This window comes from Triturus cristatus, chromosome 1_1 (assembly GCF_964204655.1).
Source record: "Triturus cristatus chromosome 1_1, aTriCri1.1, whole genome shotgun sequence".
Lineage (NCBI taxonomy): Eukaryota > Metazoa > Chordata > Amphibia > Caudata > Salamandridae > Triturus > Triturus cristatus.
This window is the reverse complement of record NC_140579.1, coordinates 393617317-393638762: the sequence shown is the minus strand read 5'-3', so window position 1 is coordinate 393638762 and position 21446 is coordinate 393617317. Positions and strand designations below refer to the sequence as shown.

The 21446-nt window shown below is 45.8% G+C and overlaps 1 long non-coding RNA gene across 1 annotated transcript in view; it reads right to left on the bottom strand.

Moving 5' to 3' along the window:
* Positions 1-1583: 1583 nt before the first annotated feature.
* LOC146870293 (uncharacterized) overlaps positions 1584-21446 on the bottom strand; it is a 38103-nt gene continuing 18240 nt past the window's right edge. Inside the window, exons 2-3 of the long non-coding RNA XR_014959371.1 lie at positions 2163-2279; positions 1584-1691 (exon numbers count right to left, since the gene is read on the bottom strand). This is a non-coding gene — a long non-coding RNA (uncharacterized LOC146870293). The remainder of the gene's footprint in view (positions 1692-2162; positions 2280-21446) is intronic.

Below are 21446 nucleotides of genomic sequence, written 5' to 3'. Positions count from 1 at the left end.
TTCTGAAGCGCATACAGAAAGCGCGGCAGGGACATCATCTTAAACAAGGCCGCTCGGCCAAGCGGCGAGAGCGGAAGACGCCGCCAGCGCGCAACGTCCTCCCGCAAGCGCTGGAGGGGGGGTAGCAAGTTCCGCTCGTAGCGGGCCTCCGGGTCTAGAGTAATGTATATACCCAGGTACCGGAACCCCTGGGAGGCAATCTGGATCGGGCAGTCCCGTGGTAGGGCCGGAGCCTCCCCGGAGAGCACATACACGCAGGATTTCGCCCAGTTGATGACAAGGCCTGAGTTACGGCCGAAGGAGCGCAAAACATCAACCAGGACAATCAGCGAGTTACGCGGGGAGGCGAGATACAAAAGGATATCATCGGCGTAGAGGGACACGCGGTCCTCATGCTCGGGGGTCCAGCGGAGACCACGGATAGAGGGGTGCCACCGCAGCCACTCCGCCAAGGGCTCCAAGGCCAATGCAAACAGGAGCGGTGACAAGGGGCAACCCTGACGCGTGCCCCGCCCCAGCGCGAAGGGGGCCGAGACTCGCCCATTCACCACCACCTGCGCCAATGGGCCCGAATACAACAATTTGACCCAGCTAATGAATCCCGGTCCAAATCCAAATTTCGCCAGCATCGCCCAGATGTATGGCCATTCAAGCGTGTCAAACGCCATGGTGGCGTCTAAGGACGCCAAGATGGCCGGCTCCCGCACAAACGGGACACGCGCGAGCACCCCATGCAAGCGTCGCAGATTAAGAGCCGTGTTGCGATGGGGTATAAAGCCAGATTGGTCGTGGTGGACCAAATCGCCCACCACGCCATCCTATGGATATTTTATGATGAGGTGGTACGATCAGTGGAACAAGCCTGTGGCTAGTGTTCTGTTTGGTCTGTATAGCTTGAATTTAACTTGTTCGTATTTCGGTCCTTTGCCTTGGGAAGCTCTGTGGACAATGCAGAGTGCCTTGATCATTGCCCTTCTAGCTATTTTATATATCTGCAATATGTTAAACCATTTGCTTTCTCTGTCCAGCTTCACAAAACCACACAACATTAAAGATCAATTACATACGTAGAATATATAAATCTCTACACTTTGCCCATTAACTGTAGATCTCCGTATCCTAGACGTTTTGACACCTTTTCTATTTTTACTTCTTGTACTCTTGCACAAAAAAGTTAAACATGGTATTAGCCGAGTTAAATAATTCTAACACTCCAACAAAAGGGTCAAGAGACTATCTATACATCATTTCTGCTGCATGGCAACAGGTTTGCAGTGGCCGAGGTATAGTAGAAGGTCTACCTCTGCCACAAAAGGCTTCAGCTCATAATCATCAATATCTGTGGCTGAAAACCGATTGTAACGTAACCTACATCTCACAGGTCCTTCATTCTCCCCCACAGAACTCTTTCCTGAAACGCAAGGCCATAGACACAAATGACAACAACCAAATCAGTTTTTCTATTTTTTTTAATTTGTTTACTTTTTTAAACTGAGACCAACAATAGAACATATATACATAAAAGGAAAATAAAACCAGAAAGGATAAAACTGAAGACACATTTATGCAAAACAAAGCAGATTTGGGGACTAGAGTAAAGAAATATTGTAGCTCTCATGGTCAACTGAACGGATATTTTTGAGCGTAGGCCCTCCAGGCTCTATCTGCTTCAGTTTCCTCAATTTTCCGGACTAAATAAAAAGAAAAAAAATCCACCAGTAGTACAGCCAAGCAAATTCAGATAATAAAAAAATGCAAGCATGGACAATAATCAATTTAACCCATGCAAGTGTCAACAGTGCAACATAAAAAATATAGCTAATGTCAGTTTATCACCAAAAGCAGCACCTTTCTTCCCTGCCAATTGCATGACTGACAGATGATGATGAAAAACATTAATAAACATCTAAACCTGAAGCTTAGCAAAAAAAAAAAAAAAGTACCTCAAAGCTCTTCTTGTGACATTCCACAGTTATTTAAATTCCAGCACAAAGTATTAACTTCTACATGCTCTACAAATCTCAATCTGACCTAATCAACCCAAGGCCGAAACACGTATCTTGTCTCCTACACTATTGATTTTATTTTTACACACATACATTAATGATCACTTAGATATGGCCTAATGATGCACAGCTCTTCTGAGTATAATTAACTCTCACCTTTCTTTGGTGGGGATTTATTCCGAGAGGAAAGCACCCTTTGTCTGCTGTGGTCCTCTGCTGGTACTTGCTGTGCGTACGATTCATCATCTTCAGAAAACTGATCTGAAAATTGATCTGAAAACAGGAAATAGATCATTTTGATGGTCATATTTTATGAAAGTGAATACCACTGTGGCATAAAGAATGATGGGCTTCTTACTTGCTACCCACAAACATCCCTTATCTATGGCATTTTTACTGCAGGGATTGTTTTGCATAGGTTGAGAGGATAATGATGAAATGACTCTGTCCTGACTCCAAAAGTAACAATGTCAAAGCTGTCAATTTACTCTGTACTCTGAATTTACAGTTGTTAGGTACTAAGGAATTTGCTTAGCAATGAAGCTGTCAAAGCTCACATTCTGAGCAATGGTCAAGATAGGAAGGCATAAGTGCAACCTTAAGGACAGACAACTGTCCCCTTAGTCAACAAGCTCAGCATTACAATAAGGATGCAGCCAGCTAGGATGGATTGTCAATGGGTAGGTAGGGCTGTCTGGAAACAGCCTGACATCACTGTTTCTGTCCTTCCTGTAGAATCTTATAGGTTAGCACTAACATGTTTACTACACTCAGAATTCTCCAAAATAATATATGCATATTAGATTCTGAACTGCAAAGCATAAGAACAAACAGCCAAGCAACTTCTGACCAGCTATAGGAACGCCTTGAGGAGACCCTGCCAAAGGTCTACATCAACCCATAATCATAATCAATGCTTTATTGTTTAAGTTAATAAAAAACCCATAACAATGTCGTAAAACAAAAGAAAGTCTGTCAATTTACAATCATTTAAAATGTTTAAAACGCATTTATTTAATTTTTTTCATAAAAAGACAATTTCCGTATCATATCAAACAGACTAAAATGGAGCGAATTGCCGCATCATAAAAGTATCAGCAATATTGGTATCATATCGGTGTTCATGTAAGGGTGCATTTGTGCAGCGGCTTAGGGTTTGGGAACGGTCAATGGATCATTGGACTGGACAGGACTGATGGTGTGTATATTTTTGGGCCGTGGTATCTTTTCGTGAGTGTCAGAAATTTCATCATCTTACAAGTCAGTTGAGGATCTGTTGTGCCCAGACCTTTAATAATGGCAGATCTGCAAGTTCGAATGCCCCTGTAGTTAAAAGCTTTTTTTAGTAGCGAAACCCAGATTGTTTTTAAGAAGGGGCAAACACAGATGAGATTTTCATAAAATCTTGCCTTAAAGCACCACATAAGCTACATGTTTCGGAGCCATCATACCTCCATGTTGGATGATCAGCCAAATTTGGTAACACCCCGAATCTGATAGCCATTAGCTTTCATTTCAGATAAGATGAATATGTCGAGCTTAGGTATTAATGTATACGATTGGAGGACCATCCAGGTATGGGACCGCTTACCTAGCATGCTTTTATCTTCTAATAATGAATGAAGTTTGGCTGCTTTGTTTATCACTCCACGAATGGCTTGGAAGGAGGGGTTCTGCGCCCAGAGTTCTGCTGTGTTGGTTTCCATCAATGCAGTTTAAGTATTTACCATAATTTGAACTTAGATCTTCTACCTGGGATTGACACAAGGCATCATGTAGGACATTGGATAGAGTCAACAAAATTTTGTATCAAGTTTTAATTGCAGCGTAATTTCTCCCAATCTCCTGTTGGATGAGACCAAATTCCAATCGTACCTGCGCCGGCGATGCGTTCTGAGGTAGACTAAAAACTTGTTATACGTCTTCGTTTGTAGATAGTCTAGAAGTTTTGCATCTTTGCCATTTAAAGCTATGCTTGTGTAAGTTACTGTCGGCAATAGTTTAGCGGCCATCACTGCTACTAGCGGCTTAAAAGATGGTCACTATAGTTTTTTTACAAGGGTGCAGAAAGCGTAAATGACGCCATTTCCTTTTTTTTTTCCAAGATATTGTTTGTGAAATTGACAATTCAATCGATTGTCTATATATACATCAACCCACCATTCGCAATACGATGTAAACTCTGCTGTAAAACTGCCAGAGATATGTACAGCAGAAGATGACTGAGCTTCTAACAGGTGCTATTTAAAAGCTGTGCTATTACCACGGCAAATGGACCCTTGGAGCACTCATAACTGTAAGCTACATTTCATCCCAAGTAATCATATGTTAATAATATAATTTATTTGTATAGCAGCTGTATGCTGGGAACTAGTAGTTAAAAATAAGAGGATATTTGATTTGTGAATTTATAAAGCGCACGATTGCCCATGGGCATCTTGATGCTAAGTCGATGTAATGTCAAGGTCTGCCGGGGGATAGTGCTCCACCTAAGAAGTAAACAGCCAGGTTTTTTCCTCTTTCCTGAATGTGAGCAGAGATGTGCTGTTTTTGATTGTAGTAGGGAGAAGGTTCCAGGTCTTGGCTGCCTGAAGAAGGAAGCTTCTACCCCCCCCCACCCTAACTTGCTTAAATGTGGGAGCCTGAATCAGCTTTGCCTTGCTCGATCTCAGGTTTCTGGAAGGCTCGTATTTTTTTCAAATGTGTTTTTAAAAACTAGGATCCTGACCCATGGAGGGATTTATAAACCAGACAAACTGACTTAAACGTTATTCTCTTTCCAATAGGTAACCAATGGAGGGTCCTAATCTATGGACTTCTGGCTCAGATTTTGGAATGTTCAGCACCAGCCTTGCTGCAGCGTTCTGTAAGCGCTGGAGTTTTGCTAGATATCACAAAGGGGTGTAGACAAAGCTAGGATGTCTTATAGCTTGGCTAAATTGACAATTGTGACTCAACCCTATATTCAAAGGTAAACCTTTCCAAAATTATAATATATGGATATAATACCATAACCTACAGGATTTCAGGTCTAAATTTCTTTCAAAAAAGGTCTCCATATCAATTGGCATTTGTTTATCTTAAGTCTCTGTGCTCAATGTATACCTACCAAGTTGTCAATTCTATAGGTTTTTTAGGTCAGTTCTACATGCTTCTATTATATAATCAAATATCAAAGGTAATTATATCTCCTATGCAGTTTTGGTCTTCCTAGCTCAGTATATGTTGTTTCTCATGTGTTCGAACATAGGAACTCCCCTTCTTTAATGCTGCATTTTTTTGATGAACCGTCTTGCTTAATGCAGAGCTTTGAATACCTGACTGTTTGAAGCAGTTCACTAGTGCACTCTGCTCAGTGCTTAGCTATTATGTTATACAGCCAGGACACCCTTTTGAAATATTCCATTTACTCTAAAAATGTTCAGACTAAGACCATAAGGAGTCTGCAAAGGAAAAAAGGTACATTCCATCCTCAGCATCCAAATGTCAGTTACCTATAATTGAAGTTGCCATATCTGAATTATCTCTCTCAGCGCTAAACCTCTCCCCCACCCACGGCCCTTCATTTGTAAAATGTCTTTACATATCATATTTGACAATCCAATTCATATTTATAAGCCATGTTTCTAGATAGCTAGCTTATTTCGCCTCAAGAAACACATAAGCTTTACCTCTGTCATATAGTCAAGCATAATGGTGTGGTCTCTTTATATTTTCGTATATGGCAGATCTGCATGGTATTATATGTTCTGAATTTGTTATTCATTTAGTTTTATTGCCCTGCTGTGTGTTGAGTATATATGCTGCTGTGTGTTGAGAGAGAGATATATATATATATATATATATATATATCTACTGCCGGTCGCCAGTAGATAGTTATAGTTAGGACCGTGTTTCCATAGGAAATCTCAAAATTCTATTTTGAATAACTTTGGCGCCGGTTGACGAATCTTCGCGAAATTTTCAAAACTAATGGGGCGCTCCGCTCAGCTCCTACCCTGAAAGTCTCGGGGGGATTCGTCAAGCGGGGGCCGAGAAAAAAGGGGGGTCCCAAAACGCGTTTTCCCCATGCATTTTTCCATAGGACCTTTAGTCGAAGGTACAGCCCGAACGGCTGAACAGAATTAATTGAAATTTCGCAGAGAGGTAGTCCTCCGGTCAGGGAAGTGCCTTTTGCAGGTCTGGTGTCAATCTGTTCAGTATTTCCTGAGAAAATAGCATTGAAAAGTATATAAATATCTATACGCGCGCACCGTGCGCGCACGGTGCCGTGCGCGAGCGAAATTCTGATTGGTTGTTAGATGTCAGTCAACATTCGAATTGGTCGAAATCAGGAAGTGTCGGCCGCCATTTTGTCTCTCGCACTGAAAAGGAAAGGGGGAAAAAAGGTGGAAAACGTGAAAAGGGGGCAGGGAAGAGAGTTCCTGACCCCCTAGCCTTTGTCAGGGGGTCACAGAAGGACCCCCCAGGGGGGAAAAAACTTTTTTTTAAATCGCGGTGTGCACGCACGGTAAAACAATTTAAAAAAAAGATATATATTAATAAATACATAACTTAGCATTTAAAAAAACGTACAAATTCACTTAAAAAACCATAGGTTTCACACACGTTATAGTTAGGAATTAGCATTTAAAAAACCTTGCAAATTCACTTAAAAAACCATAGGTTTCACACAGGTTATAGTTAGGTGGATATTTCTCTCGTAAAAAACCAATGAAATTCCCCCGTTATAGTTAGTTCAGATAACTATAACTCGCGCGACCGCCACTCTATCACAAGGATGATGTCATGAGTGATGCCACTGACCATGTCATGAGTGATGTAATATGTGACGTCATCAGCAGTGGATTGCGGGCGCGCGAGTTATAGTTATCTGAACTAACTATAACGGGGGAATTTCAATGGTTTTTTACGAGTGAAATGTCCAGCTAACTATAACCTGTGTGAAACCTATGGTTTTTTAAGTGAATATATATATTCACTGAAAACACAGCTTCAAATGACATTATAGTGGAGTGTTAGGATAAGGTAAAAACCTTTTTTTTTTTTTTTTTTTTTTTTTCTTTTCCAAACCAAAAACCTCTGAAATTCACAAACTATAATTGGCCAAGTTAACAATAACTTGGTCCCCCGCCATGTCATAGCTTCTAACATATTTATATATCACTGCGAAAAATAAACAAAAATAAAGGTTGAAGTGACATTGTAGTAAGGAATTAACTCTTACTATACATTTGAAAAAACCTTAGAAATTCAGTTAAAAACACAAATGTTATATAGATGTAAAATTTTGATGAATGCATCACTTAAAAAATTACATTTTAACCTAACAAAACCACGGAATTTTAAAAGTTATCGTTATTGCACATAATTATAAGTCTTGCCCTAAAGTAACTATAACTTGCGCCCTCGCCATGCACAATGTTGCTATCAATTATGTCATTTCAGATGTCATTAGTGTTATTATCAATGCAGTCAGTGATGTAATATGTTAGCGTACAAGCAGTGCATGGCGAGGGGTGAGTTGTAGTTATTTTAGGGCACAAGTTATATTTAGTTGAGATAACTGTAAAAGGTGAATTTCAGTGGTTTTGTTGGTTTAAAACATTAGGTTTTAAGTAAAATTTTTACCAATCTAGAATTTTTAAATTTAAAGCAAGAAATTATAAAAAATAACAATAGCATCACTTTAGCCTTTGTTTTTTTTAGTGAATTTCTATGTTGTTTTTTTTGTTTCCAATTTTTTATTGTTTTTTACAAAAAGAAAGCTGTGTGAAGTAAAACAGACATGTAACATTGGGGAGAGATTGTTGTAGGAATCAGACGTGGTCAGCTAGAGAAGGTTACATCAGGCACAATGTTTTGTTTCCTGTAGCAGGCCCCCTTTACTTCTTCTACGCACTGTTCACACGTTTGTGAGTTACCCACCTCCTTCCGTTCCTCTGCTCTCACCAACTGCAGAAGATTAAAAGCACCCAGTGTGTCCACCACAATGTATCTAAACATAGCGTACGGTCTCTGGTCCTCAGATTTCTAACCCAGTCTCATATCCGTGCTTCTCAGCTGTGTCATAGATGAGGTGGGAAACTCTCAGTGTCAGTGAAAACGATCTAATGCCCTCCAGCATGGGGGTAGGGCAAGGTAGACAGTCCCCCGCTTAGGTGTTGTGCCAGTAGCCGCCATTTGGCTTCAAAGGCCAGGTGGGACCCCTGGATGTTGCTGGTTAAGCACTTCATGGCTAAAATGGTCCATCGTCTCTGGTGCCACCATATGTACGGTGGGCAATGTGATTTTTTTTAAAAAAATTATGGGACATGGCTAGTTTTTCTGCTCCGAGGCATCGGAGGCTCATTAGTCATTTGCTCTTGGTTATTCGTGCCAGGTTGAGGGGTTTAATGCCCCGGAGTAGCAACTCTGGTGTTGCCGCTATTGGGAAAGTTGGGACCTTTTGAAGTAATTTGGACACTTCCTCCCAGAATGGCCAGCTCAGTGGGCACATCCACCACATATGAAGTGCACTGCCCACTACTGCGTATCCGGTCCTGCACCACGGAAAGGCATAGTGGTATATGTGGTGTAGCCTATAGGGCATGCAGTGCCATTCATATTATACTTAGTAGTGCATCTCCCTCCTCAGATATGAGGCGAACCAGAAATGTATGTCCCTTTGCAGCTTGTCCCATCTTTTTGGCATCACCCAAGTTTCCAGGGTCTGCATCCATTCTCTGTTATGTCAACATGAGGTTGGGATGTAGGGTGCTGGCAGTAGTTCATAAGAGTGGTGCAATGGTGCCCCGTGTGCCATTCAGTTTGGCACACTAATTTAAATGGTGTCTTTGCCCTTGCGGCTCCTGCACGGATCTGCGGGTGAGTCACCCAGTGCCACATCTGGGCATAGTGCAATCGCTCAGTTTCTGGTACCCCATATGTGCCTTTGCATTGTTGGAATGATTTCATTGTTGGGGCCTCATACATATCTGCAATCATTGTGAAAACCCCCTTCCCTCCAACTACGAAAGAAATGATCATTGAGGTAAGGCTTAAACATAGGATTGTAGTGAATCGAGGAATAGGGAAAGGATAGGACACCAAACACGTACCACTCACTTATTTTTCCATGCCTTCAGTGTTGCGTCCGGCGGTGTGCTAATATAATAATATAAGAGTGAGGGGGTCTTTAGCACTTCTCAATCAACAGCAGATACCAAAGGGGTTGTCAAGACTATTGCACAGGCCATCTGCCACCAGTTTATCTCGAAGAGAATGGTGGACCAGTTTGCCACTGCCCTCAATTGCTTAGTTGCATAGTAATGCGGAATTCTGGGGACCCCCCCAGCACTCCCTCCGGCGCAGCCCTCACCCCCAGACCAATGCCTCCTCCCCCGCACCTTACTACCCTCAGCTGGGTCATACGTTTTGCTAGAGTATAGGGGCTTTCCCTTTCCAAACAATCAGTTTTCGCTAGATAAGTTTCAGGTAAGGAGGGTCCAGCCAGATCAGGAGGGACTGGAAGAGAGAGGGCAAACACAGGAGAGCATCAGATGACCCCAGGTGTGGAGGTCCACTGTAATGACAGTATGTAGGGGAGTATAGCTAGCCATGAAAAGATCCCTCACAGACCGTGTGAAGCAGACTCCCAGGTACTTAATCGAAGTTTTAGCCCAACAAAATTGAAAGAGGGGCCACACTCCCCGCTTCCTCCGTTGTCAGGGTTAAATGGAGTATCTCAGATTTATCACAGCTGATCTTATATCCTAATACTTTCTCAAAGGTTTCCAAGAGATTCTCAACGCCAGCATCAAGGTGGCAAGGTAACCCAATGTCAAGGGGACATTGGCCCAGAGTGGCAGACTTCAAATTCCTTCGGAACAAATTTGATATCTGTGATGGCGGTAGTCTGCTGTATTAGACAAGCCAGGTGCCTTGTGCCCCTAGGTATTCTAAAAGGTTTGGAGAGGTGTCCAGTCAAGGCAAGTCGGGCGACTGGGTTAGAGTAGTTAGAAAAAATAATCCGTAGGAACATGGGTCGCAGGCCTATTTTCTGAAATGCGACTGTGGGAAGGTGGCTCTGTATATAATATTATCGCTAGGTGGTAATACCGTGCACAAAGTCCAGAAGTTTCCCAAAAGTGTACAGGGCTCCAAGCAAAACCCAAAGTGCTATATTAGTGGTTGTGTGGGCGTAATGAGCTACGTACGTTTTTTATTTAAAATATTTTTCACATTCAAAAATTGACACTTAAAAACTTTTTCAAACTGTCCAATGGTATCCTATGGGGAAAACAATACAGCGGTTAACCAAACTAGTATCGAATTTACAGATCTAGTCTTCAGAGCCAAAAGTCAGCAAAGGCCAGGGGTCAGGTAAGTACCAAAACTGCACCACCAGTGCCACCGGGGCGGCCGTGTGCAGAGTCAAAATTGGAGTGCAGCTCAATGCTTTCCAATGGAGACAGGGGGTGCTTGGAGCCACACTTCTTGCAGGTAAGTAGATTGGTTTCAAGTGCCAAGCTTTGGGGGTTAGGTTTAGCACAGGGGAGGGGGCAGCACCAAACATACATCTCAAGCGGCACAGAGGCGGCTGAGTGCAAATTTGACATCAGGCACCCAATGCTATTCAATGAGGAACTTCTTGACGGCAAACAAGCTGCAGGTGTGGCACCGAAGGTTGCAGAAGGACGACCTGCAACAGCCAAGGTGAGTTGAGTTGTAGGGGGTCAATGGGGCACCGTCGGTTCAGCTAACTAAGGCCCAGGGGCTTCAGGTACAGGGGTGTCTTTGGACATCGAAATCTTCTTACCAGAGCCAGTCACGGTCGGGAGGAGCCTCTGGATCTACACAGCTTGTGCCGTACAACATCAGTATTGCTGGGGAGACTTCACTGCACAGGTGACTTGGCCTGTGGGTGTCGGTTGCAGAGTGGGCAGGAGACACGGATCCGCCTGGATCTGGAGTCGGTTTCTTCTGGACAGGTCTTCTGTCCTCAAGAGACACGAGTCTTTATTGAAGGCAACAGTCCTCCCAGAGGTGTTGTAGGTCGTTGTTGCAAGACAGGTCACAGAGTCGTCGAAGCTTGAGACAGGGCGGTAGGGCTGATGCCAAGGCATTTGTCATCTTCTGCTGCAGGGTATCTTCTTTTAAGTCCTTGCAGATCTGGGGGTCAGGTCTGGGGGAGCACTCTAAATATTACATTTAGGAGGCGTTTTAGGGTATTAGCAGGTAGGGCCAATGGGCACCTTACCTGGGGTGGCTACACCCTCTATGGGAAGGGGCATAGACCTAGCCCTGATTGAAGATGTCCTCCCATCTTCAAGATGGCGTGACTTAAAGTTGTACTTCACCTCGCTCCCCCCAACCTTAGGGGTGGGATTGACAGAGGTGGGTACACCTCCTACCCTTTCGAATTTTCCCACCAAACGTGGGGGTGTAAACAAGGGGGGTGCCAACTGCTGATAGCAGCAGTGGCTGGGGGTCGCATTACAAAGGCAGCATGCATTTGAAGTTTCCCTGTTCGAGAACTGGCCCATCCTGAGGAAGGAGGCATGACACCTCTCCCCAGGATCTGCATTGTTTATGGTCCCAGGGAGCAGATGCTCTCTACCCAGGGGCCCAGCAACATGTCTGGTGGTGGCTGGCTGCCTACAGCCGGTCAGAGACCACAGCAGAGTTGGTAGTGATTAAGGGGGACCTCTGAGATGCCCTCTGGGTACATGGTACAATATATACTGGCGTCAGTGTGGATTTATTGAGAGGAGTAGTTTGGTACCAAACACTCCTATATTCAGAAAAGTCATCATGGAGCTGTGGAGCTCGAGCTGTCGAGTTCCCAGCCCATGTACTCTCTCTATGGCTTCACTAGCACTTACAATATTGGGAAATGGTGCCCAATATTGTAGGGGCACATCTGCTCATGCAGATATGTCCTCATCTAGAGAATTGAGCACCCTGTATGGCTCTTCTGATATTGTCACAAGTCTTGCGCCCCTGGATAGAGCTTCCCTGGTCTGGGTGTACCAGAATGGAAAGTACTGTGTTGAGTCGGGTTGCTAGAATCTTCGTATATAACTTGGCGTCAATCTTCAACAAGGCTATACGGCGACAAGAGGCACAAAGCTTAGCATCTTTATTAGGTGACCGGATTATAGTCACCACTGATTCTCCCAGTGTCTGGGCAACGGATCCCTCAGTGGCACAATGGTTCAACAGAACAGTGAATTTCTGGATTAGTAGGGATGCACAGAGTTGATAGAACTGGCTATGAACCCATCATGCTCCGGGGTCTAATTTGACTTTCTGGATTAGTTGGGATGTACGGAGTTTTTAGAACTGGGTGTAAAGCCATCAGGCCTGGGCTCTTATTGGATTTGAGGGTTTTGATGGCTAGGCGCACCTCCTCCGGGAGGATCAGGCTCTCCAGCTAGTCTCGGGTATCTGTAAGCTTTGCTAGCTGAATAGACTAAACAAGCATTTACAATGCAATGGTCTCGGCATTGGTAAAGTTAGAGCTATTGGCATTGCTCATGACATTATTTTTGTTTGTTTTTAAAACATTTGAAGAAACGGCATGATCTACAATGTCAATAGCTTAATCACTCTCAAATGCGAGACCTTTTGCATTTGCACTCACACACAGAGCCACACACACACAGCCACCCACACACACAGAGCCACTCACATAAAGCAACCCACACACAAATAGAGCCACCCACAGAGCCACCTACACACACAGTTACCCACACACAGAGCCACCACGCATAGAGCCACACACACAGAGCCACATACACAGAGCCACACACAGTAGCTTCCACAAACCTTCCAGCTTTTGTGACGAGATTAGCAATAAATCAGCATTTAACAGTGTTTAAGGCTCGAGAAACGAAGGAGTTAAATGCCAACATCAGAAGGAAATAAAAAGAGAACTTCGCCACTAAAGATAAAGCGTGCAGGAGCTGCTGAGGGTGCTGCGTAGGATGGACAGTGGAAATGTACACCACCAGCAGGCACTGGCTGCACGCTTCGATGGGGACTGTAGGGGGAGTGGCTGTTTACCTTCTCAAAACTCTCACGGCTTCCCAGAGGACTCCTCTAGGGGCGTCTTACTAGTAGTGCATCACTCCTTGTCTCTTCCCGTCCTCTCTCCCTTTCCATGGCGTGACACACGGAAACTGCAAGCCATCTTCCCTTTTCACCTCCTTACACAAGACACCCATCTCCTTAGCGCTCACACATCAACAAACCGCCCCTCCTCTAACCACAGCGCTTCACATATTGCTAACAACGCCTGGCCCCAAGCCACAGCATAGCCCGCCTCCTCTACTATTACACCCACACTGCGAGCTCCACCCCCTGCGAATCCATCACAAGCCATTGCCCACCCACATCTCTAAATATTACTGGCACTGACAGCCCTTTTAATAGTTGTAAATTACTAATTTATATGCAGACCTTTGTGAGTGACGCCCATAAAAGACAATTAGGACATCAAGCGCAGAGGGACTGGAAATGGCATCAATCCAAATTCGGGTAGGGATGGGTTGTTTTTCGTTTTTTTTGTCTACGGAATGTAATGCAAGCACAAAATAGGCTGTAAATAAAGGAATTGAAAGTTGTCCAGGGTTTGCCACATTTCTAAAACCCTTGTGTGAGGTCACTACAGGGCTTTTTCTCATCACGGACACCATTTTCCAACCCACTGCTCGCCACACACCAAAACTCAGTTGCCAGATGACAATAATTTTTTTCGAAAAAAAATCTGGTGAAAGGTTCCCCTGATGACATGAACCACCTGGCACCCTTAACCATGTGACCAATGGTTTATGAGAAAACCGAGCTGAATCTTTTTATGATGAACACAATCCGGGTAGGAGGTAATTTAGCCTAGATAACTGGTGGCTGCAAGCTAAGCGTAGTCAAAATAGTCACGAGGACGTCATTATCCGGAAGCACGCGTCGCTCCTCACTGCCGCCTCCAAGGGCTCGCTGGACTTCCATGTCCGTGGATGCAATCGGGGTCCACCTGTGATGCTAACAGCTGCACAACAAACAGAATGAAGGTATGCACACCTGATAGCACCCGAATACCCACCCCGACCCCCAGCAGGCTCTGAACATGACATCTGGCAGGTATGTGCGTAGCTGGCTCCCTGGCACTCGCCTACACAAAGGGAGGCTTTCCGTCTGTACACATTGTGCGAAGCGGCGCCTCCCGCTGATGGGCCATTAACACTGATTCATGGCAGCAGCTGGGGGAACGGAGACACCAACGGGACGTGCACAAGTGTGACGCGAAAACACATTTTCACATTCAAACTTTTTAGGACAGGGGGAGGAGACCAGAGCAGCAGCCGGACACGGGAGCACCGAGGCAGCAGAGAGCAGGGGAGAGGACGCCATGAACACCACCGCCTTTCTCTGAGGCCAAGCAGAAATGCCTCGGAGAAACGCAGTGGCGTTTTCGGATTCGGGGGCGTGTTTTCCTTTTCTCTCCTCTTGCCATTGGCTGGAGGAGATAACTAGAAAAGTTGGAAAAAACACGCCCCCGAATCCGAAAAGGACGGGGCCTGTTTGGAGTGACGGACCTCTTCTCCAATGGCTGGCCAGCATTCAAGAGGCCAGCCAATGGAGAACAGGGGAGAAGAGGGGCGGGTTCAAGCCCCTCTTCTCCAAGTCATTAAATCTCGGACCGAGACTGCGCAAGCGCAGCCTTCGAGCCGAGACCTAAAAAGGCATCTCTGTCCCCCGTAGATGGGGAAGCACCTTTGTAGAGCTATTCGTAAAAAGTGCAGAAGTCGTTAACTTTCCCTTTGTAATACAACAACCGGGATCGCAAGGCAGCAATTATTTCTTTCACATATTCTTTTTCCCTTTTGCCTCTCAGGAGTCACACTATGGGCGCCCACTTTGTTTCCGGATATATAGGATCAGTTTTTAAGCGGAAGCAGGGAAAGTATGGCTCTGTTGGTATAAGGCATCCGTAATTGCCCTCTGTCTGCAGAAGTGAACAAGTAGTATGCTGAGAGCGCTATTGCAGTTCTTGTTCAAGCTCTGTAAACTCGCCCTTGTATTTCTGTAAGTCAAACTTGAGAAGTCATGTACGTTCAGTGGCTACTGCATTGAAAATGTCCTCGTATCACCGTTTTGAATGTGTCCAACACCCCAGGGACCTCTCCTACCTCATTATGTTCCAAATATTTCTCTATTCGTTTTACTATCTCAATTTTGGTGACTGGATCCCTGAATAAGGATGGGTGCAGCTTCCAGAGTCCCAGAGGTCTTCTATGCCCTAGATCTAGCCAAATTATGACTGATGATTGGTCGGAGACTGATAATGGGTCCGATTTCTGTGGCACAGGTAAGCCCCATCAAGGAGTTGCTAGTAAGATGTAACTGATTTGTGAGTGGGTGCGGTGTACAAGTAAGTAAAATGTATAGATCTTGGATGCTACATTGAGCTCCTGCTAGGAGTCTCATAGGCCCAGGTTTTCAATGGTCTTTTTCAGCCAGCTGGAGAAAGCAACTGCACGAGTATTATGATTCCCCCCCCCCAGTCCTCCCTCCACTCCTCTGTCTATGTATTCCAAACCATTTAAGGCTGCTGGTCAGGATGATGCCTCCCCTAGTTACCTCCTCCAGCTTCACTAGAAATTTCTCCTGGGCAGAATTTGGCGCATATACTATGGCCTCAGTTAGCGGTCTGCCAAGTAATGCTCCAACTAAAATAAGATACCTGCCCTCCTTGTCGTTATAAGTATGTGTAATTGATATGGGGAAATTGGGTTTTTGTTGCAATTGTCCCCTCACTTTTTGCCCCCTTTTTTAGGTCTCGCCTGAGACAGCGCTTTAGCGCTGTTCTGGCGAGACTTATAGTAAGCACTTTTGGAAGTGCAAACGAGTGCTTTCAGGCCGCCAACTACTGTGCATGTGTGCCGGGCGCGCGCACCATTTGGCAGCCTGAAAGCACTCGTCTTTCACTTTCGCCTGTCACACAGCCCGCTGTTGTTTCCAACCTCCCCTTGAACAGCGTGAGCAGAAAGGCCACAACAGTCCCGAGTCAGCCTCCCCCTCCCAGATGGCATCGGCTGAGAGGACTCTGTAGCTCAGCCTTCTGCTTCCCCCTGCCCCCCTCCCATGCTGCCTTCGGACAGTATTAGCAGAGAGGCCACGCAGCACAGCCCTCTTCTGCCCCCTCAACCACCACCTTCGGACAGCATCAGCAGAGAGGCCTCGCAGCCCAGCTGTGTTCTGCCCCCCACCCCGCCTTTAGACAGCATCAGCAGAGAGGCCGCAACAGCCCCCCCCCCCCCACGCCACCTTCAGACCGCATCAGCGGAGACGCATAGATGCCAAGGTTTCATATTGCTTGTGTATGACATTTTCATAACTTCACTTTAATTCTGAGTGGCATTCAGCGATTATGGGTGACACTTTGTTGCAAGCAAAATGAAGACGAGGGAAACATATACATCAGAAATTACCTGTCTTTTTCAAAAATAAATTGACTGCTAAAGGTGACATTCGACATCTTGAAATCGTACATAATAAAAAAAAAAAGGCAAGGCATACACGTGCATACGTCATCACACTGGGCCGCCACTTATTTTTGCTGGTCTGTCCCTTTTACATCCATCTGTCCTCTTTGACCCCCGCGCCTCTTACATTGTCCCGCTGTTTCTGCCGCTCTTATATCCACATCACAAAAGTCTGATGCCGCAGGGACGCACACATATACCGCAGCAACTCAAATGGACTTGGGAACCTGCATATCCAAGCAATACCTGGTCCCCGTCAGAATTTTTAATGAGCAACACCATTATGCTTACTGATCTGTGAAAGTTAAGTGCATTAACGCATTTAATAACATGAAGCCTACATGAGTCTTCTAAACCTGAACAACAAATACATAACCTACATGGACCACCATGATGCGTCCATAGATTGTTTTTGCATTGCAATAATAAATATATAAAGTATGACAACACAACGTGACACCAAAATATATATCAGTAGCTTTGGGAGCAGCTTCACCCTGACTATGCTTTTTACAAGTATCCCCGGCCTCCAGCATGTAACTCTACCTTTCTCTAACTCTCTTTTCAATCTCTATCTCCTTCTCTTTCTCTCTCTCTTCACTCTACCTCACACTTGTATACGCAGATAACTCGAACTATCTCTATGTAGCAACTCGCTCTCCCTTTCTATCATTTTCGCACTTGCTCTCACATAAGTAAAATACATTTCCATTACAACGCCAATAACTCTAACTCTAAAAAAATGCGAGACCTATTGCATTGCAAATGCTTGTAGCTACTAGATGCTGTTTTTGACCCTGACAGTGCACTGAGGCCTGATAACCAGACCTTAGTGCCAGTGCTCCTTCCTTGAAAAACAGTGATGTCAGACTGTTTCAGAGTTGGCTAAGGACCTTCACAGAGACTGCCATTCCAAGCTGCGTGCCATAGTGCAAATTATGTTTGAAAACATGACTTGGCACACTCCTGTGTGCCATGCCAAAGACAGAACATGGGCTGTAAGTTACCGCTACAGTAGTCCTTGGAGCCCTAAGGCAAGGTGCATTATAACATATGTGAGGACATATCTGCATGAGCACATATGCCCCGGTAATGTCTAGTTCCATTGCTGGATGTTACAAGTGAGCAGGGCAGCCATCTTAAGGTATGTATACTGGGCACTGGTCAAAACGAGTTACCCAGCTACATAATGGCTTCACTGAAACCTATGGTGTTTGGTACCTTGTATTAATAAACCCACACTGATGTATTTATTAATACATGCACCTAGAGGGTACCTTACTTGTACACCCTGAAGTCTACAAGTCCTATAGTTTGCTGGCTGACTGGTCCTGTCAAGCCTGCCACCACAGATGAGCTTCTGACCCCATAGGAGGTGAGAGCCCCGCTCTCATAGGTTAGAAACAATGCCTGTTCTAGTAGGAGAGTACACCAGCTTTGACATGCAAGACTGGCTTTCCACATACCTGGAGGATGCCAGCCCCTGCCCATTTGGCACCAGGACATTAGCTATACAAGGAGGCATGTTTCACCTCCTGGCTAGTCACAACCCTAAGGTGAGCAGCCTGAAGTGAAAATGAAAGTGAGAATTCCACCATCTCGTGTTGTGGAATTAGGAGCTCTGGGACAGGGGGATGCCTACTCCCCACAGGAAGTAGTCAGCTAGGGGGTGTAGTGACAGCAGGGGTTAGTAGTCCATTTGCCAATACCCTTCACTCTCTTCAATGCCACCAAATTGAGTATTTGGGTGGGCCCCTGACACCAGGAAGTAATACTTGAGGGATCCAGAAGAAGAGGACAAGGAAGAGCGACAAAAACAAGTAAAGACTTGCTGCGGATAGTTTGGCAACAATCCCTGCTTGACTGCACTAGTCTTGACAATCGTGAAGAAACGGACTCCTCCTGCAGCTGAGTCACTACCAAGAACCTTGGCAGACTGCCAGCCTTCGTAAACTGCCAGCAATCCCCCTTGAAGTAGAGGAGCTATTCCCCTGCAGCCACCAAAACAATAGTCAGGTCTACAGTGCCACCGCTTCCAGGTCTTACAGACATAGCAGCTGTGAGAAAGTGGCTCTGTATATACTGTTCCTTAATAGGTACAGGGTGTACAGAGTCCACAGACCCCAAGGGTTTAACGGAAGTTAAAGTTAGATATAACCTTACTCTCCACAAGTGGTAGCCTGGTCGATTAGTAAGGCAGTATCAGAGGACGTGTAAAGCATTTGTTGTACACACTCAGTCAGCAAATAGTTCCACACACTCAATAACTGAACTCTAGGCCAATGGTTTGTATATATAAAAAAATATATGCTTGTTTTATTTTAGAACCAACACTTGGAATTAAAATATACTTTCTCGACAAGAGATGTTTCATAAAAATACTTTTGTATATGCAATAGACTTTTTAGTAAACAGTTACAAGTAGTTGCAGTAGGCAACTCTATTTCTAAACACAATACATTGAGCTCAATGATAAATTCAAATTATATGCAACAGATTACTTTCAGATTACTTTTGTAATTCCAGGCTTGGATCCTAGATCCAGTCCTGGGTCAGTTCTCAGAATCAGCTGTTGAAAGTCGATTTTGGAACTGTACTGATTTTTAACCAATATTTATCTATTTCAAAAGTGAGCACTTAAAAAATATTTCAGAGCAAACAATCAATGATTCCCTATGGAAGGAAATATAGGTTACAGGTACAGTAGGTTGTCGTTACTTTTGTAATCCAGTACTGGGTGTCTGGGTTCAGTACTGGGACATTTATCCAAAACAGGTAAGTAATTACGTTTTCAGATGTTTTACGATTTTTGAGGAATATTTAGAAATTGCAGAAATCAACACTTAGAAGAAATTTCACAGAAAAGCAGTCAATGGTTTCCTATGGGAGAAAATGGGGTTACTGGTAAGTATAGATGCGAGTATTCTTCCGAGCCAGTGCTGGGCACCAAGATCCAGCACTGTGAGCCCACCTGAGAGCAGGTGAGTTTTTGCGTTTTTGTCGCTCGGCTGATTTTTAGTGAATATTTGAAGATTTGAAAAGTCCACACTTAGACGAAATTTCAAGAAAAAGCCAGTCAATGTTACCCTATGTAGAAAATAGAGTTAGCGGTTTTCAGGTAAGTTCTCGACTGGCAAAGGTGAGGTTCTGGGCATAGACTCAGGGGTCCCCCAAGGTCAGATAGGCACAGTTAGTTCACCCTCAGCGGCTCTAGGGCAGCCGGGTGCAGAGAGAGTTAGGCCCAATGTGAGCCTATGAGGAATAGGGGGGCCTGGTTTGGTGGCTGCTGACTAGCAGGCTGCGCGGCTGTGGGAGCTGGGCTCCTGGTCACTCACTCAGGGCAAGTGGGGAAGTAGGCTAGTGTAGAGATTGCACTGCCAGGGCCACTCGGGCGGCTGGGTGCAGGGTGCTTTTGAGCCGTCGGGCGCTCAATGGAAATCAATGGGAATGTTCCGGTTAGGAAAAAGGCTGCAAGCTCGGGGACGAGGATGCTTCAGGTGCCACCACCACTTCGAGAGGTAAGTTGGGTAGTTGTAGGTTAGGTGGGTACCCCGGGATTGGGCACAGGGGGCCGTAGGGCGCCGCGTGCAGGGGTGCCTTTTGGTGTCGGGAAATCTTACCCTCTGATGATCGCGGTTGGGGGGGGCACCTTGTTCCGAGGCTGCAGGATTCTTCAGGAATGTTGAGGGGGGTCCTTGGGTGCCGGACTCGGGGTCAGTGTCGCCGTGGGGTCGTCCTCAGGGTCTTTGTCCACTCCGGCACTGGCCAGGCTTGGCTGGTGCAGAGTGTGCTGGGTTCGCGGTTCCGGGCTGCTGCCAGGGGTTAGAAATAGGTTTCTGAGTAGAGCCTCTACTCATGGGAGTCCCAGGGGCTTAGAGCCTAAAGGTAGCCAGGTCCTCCGGGGTTGGTGAGGTTGCTGGCCACGAGAGATGCCGCGCTGGTGCAGGTTCGGGAGTCGACAGGCCGGTAGGGCTGGGGCCAAAGCAGTTGGTGTCTTCTTCCCTTTTTAGCAGCTGCAGGGCAGGTCTTTGTTCTTCTTGCTCTTCTTGTAGTCTTTTGAATCTGGAATCTGGGGAAGGAAGGTTCAGGGTGCCCCTAAATACTAGATTTAGGGGCGTTACAGGTAGGTGAAGGTCAGGGACCAATGGGTCCTTGTCCTGGGGTGGGTACACCCCCTATCCTGCCCCTCTCCTGTGGGAGGGGGGCAGTAGCCTAATCCTGATAGGGTAGGGCCTCCCATCTTCAAGATGGCGAGAGCCCGGAGATGTGCTTCACCTCGCCTCCCCCACCTGAGGGGTGGGGTGGGCAGGCTGGCACATCCCCTGTCCTTGTATGGGGTTTCCGGCCAAGCTTCCCGCCAGAGTGGGGGGTTGCAGTGGCCTGGGGAAACTCCTAGAGGCGGCAGGCCTTTGAAGCTTCCTTTTGCTCATCCTGGGGGAGGAGATTTATCACCTCACCCAGGATGTGCATTGTTGCAGGCCTGGGAGAGCAGGGGCACTCCCACCCAGGGGTCCAGCAACGTGTCTGCTGTGTGGCAGCCTGGGCAGCCTCAGAGCAGACGTGGATTGTAGGTTAGTTGTAAGGGGGCATCTCTAAGATGCCCTCTGGGGTGCTTGGTACATTAAATCTCACACTGGCATCAGTGTGGGTTTAATGTGCTGAGAAGTTTGATACCAAACTTCCCAGTCTTTAGTGTTGCCATTATGGTGCTGTGGAGCTCGTGTTTGACGAGCTCTCAGCACCATGTACTCTTAAATGGCAGCACTGCACTTACAGTGCCCAGGAATGGACCTGGGTACTGTAGGGGCACAGGGCTCCTGCGCCCACACCATGGGCATAAGGCACCCAGCCAGAGGGGTGACTGACATATGCCTTGGCAGTGTGGGTGTTGGGCATGGCACACAGGGATGTG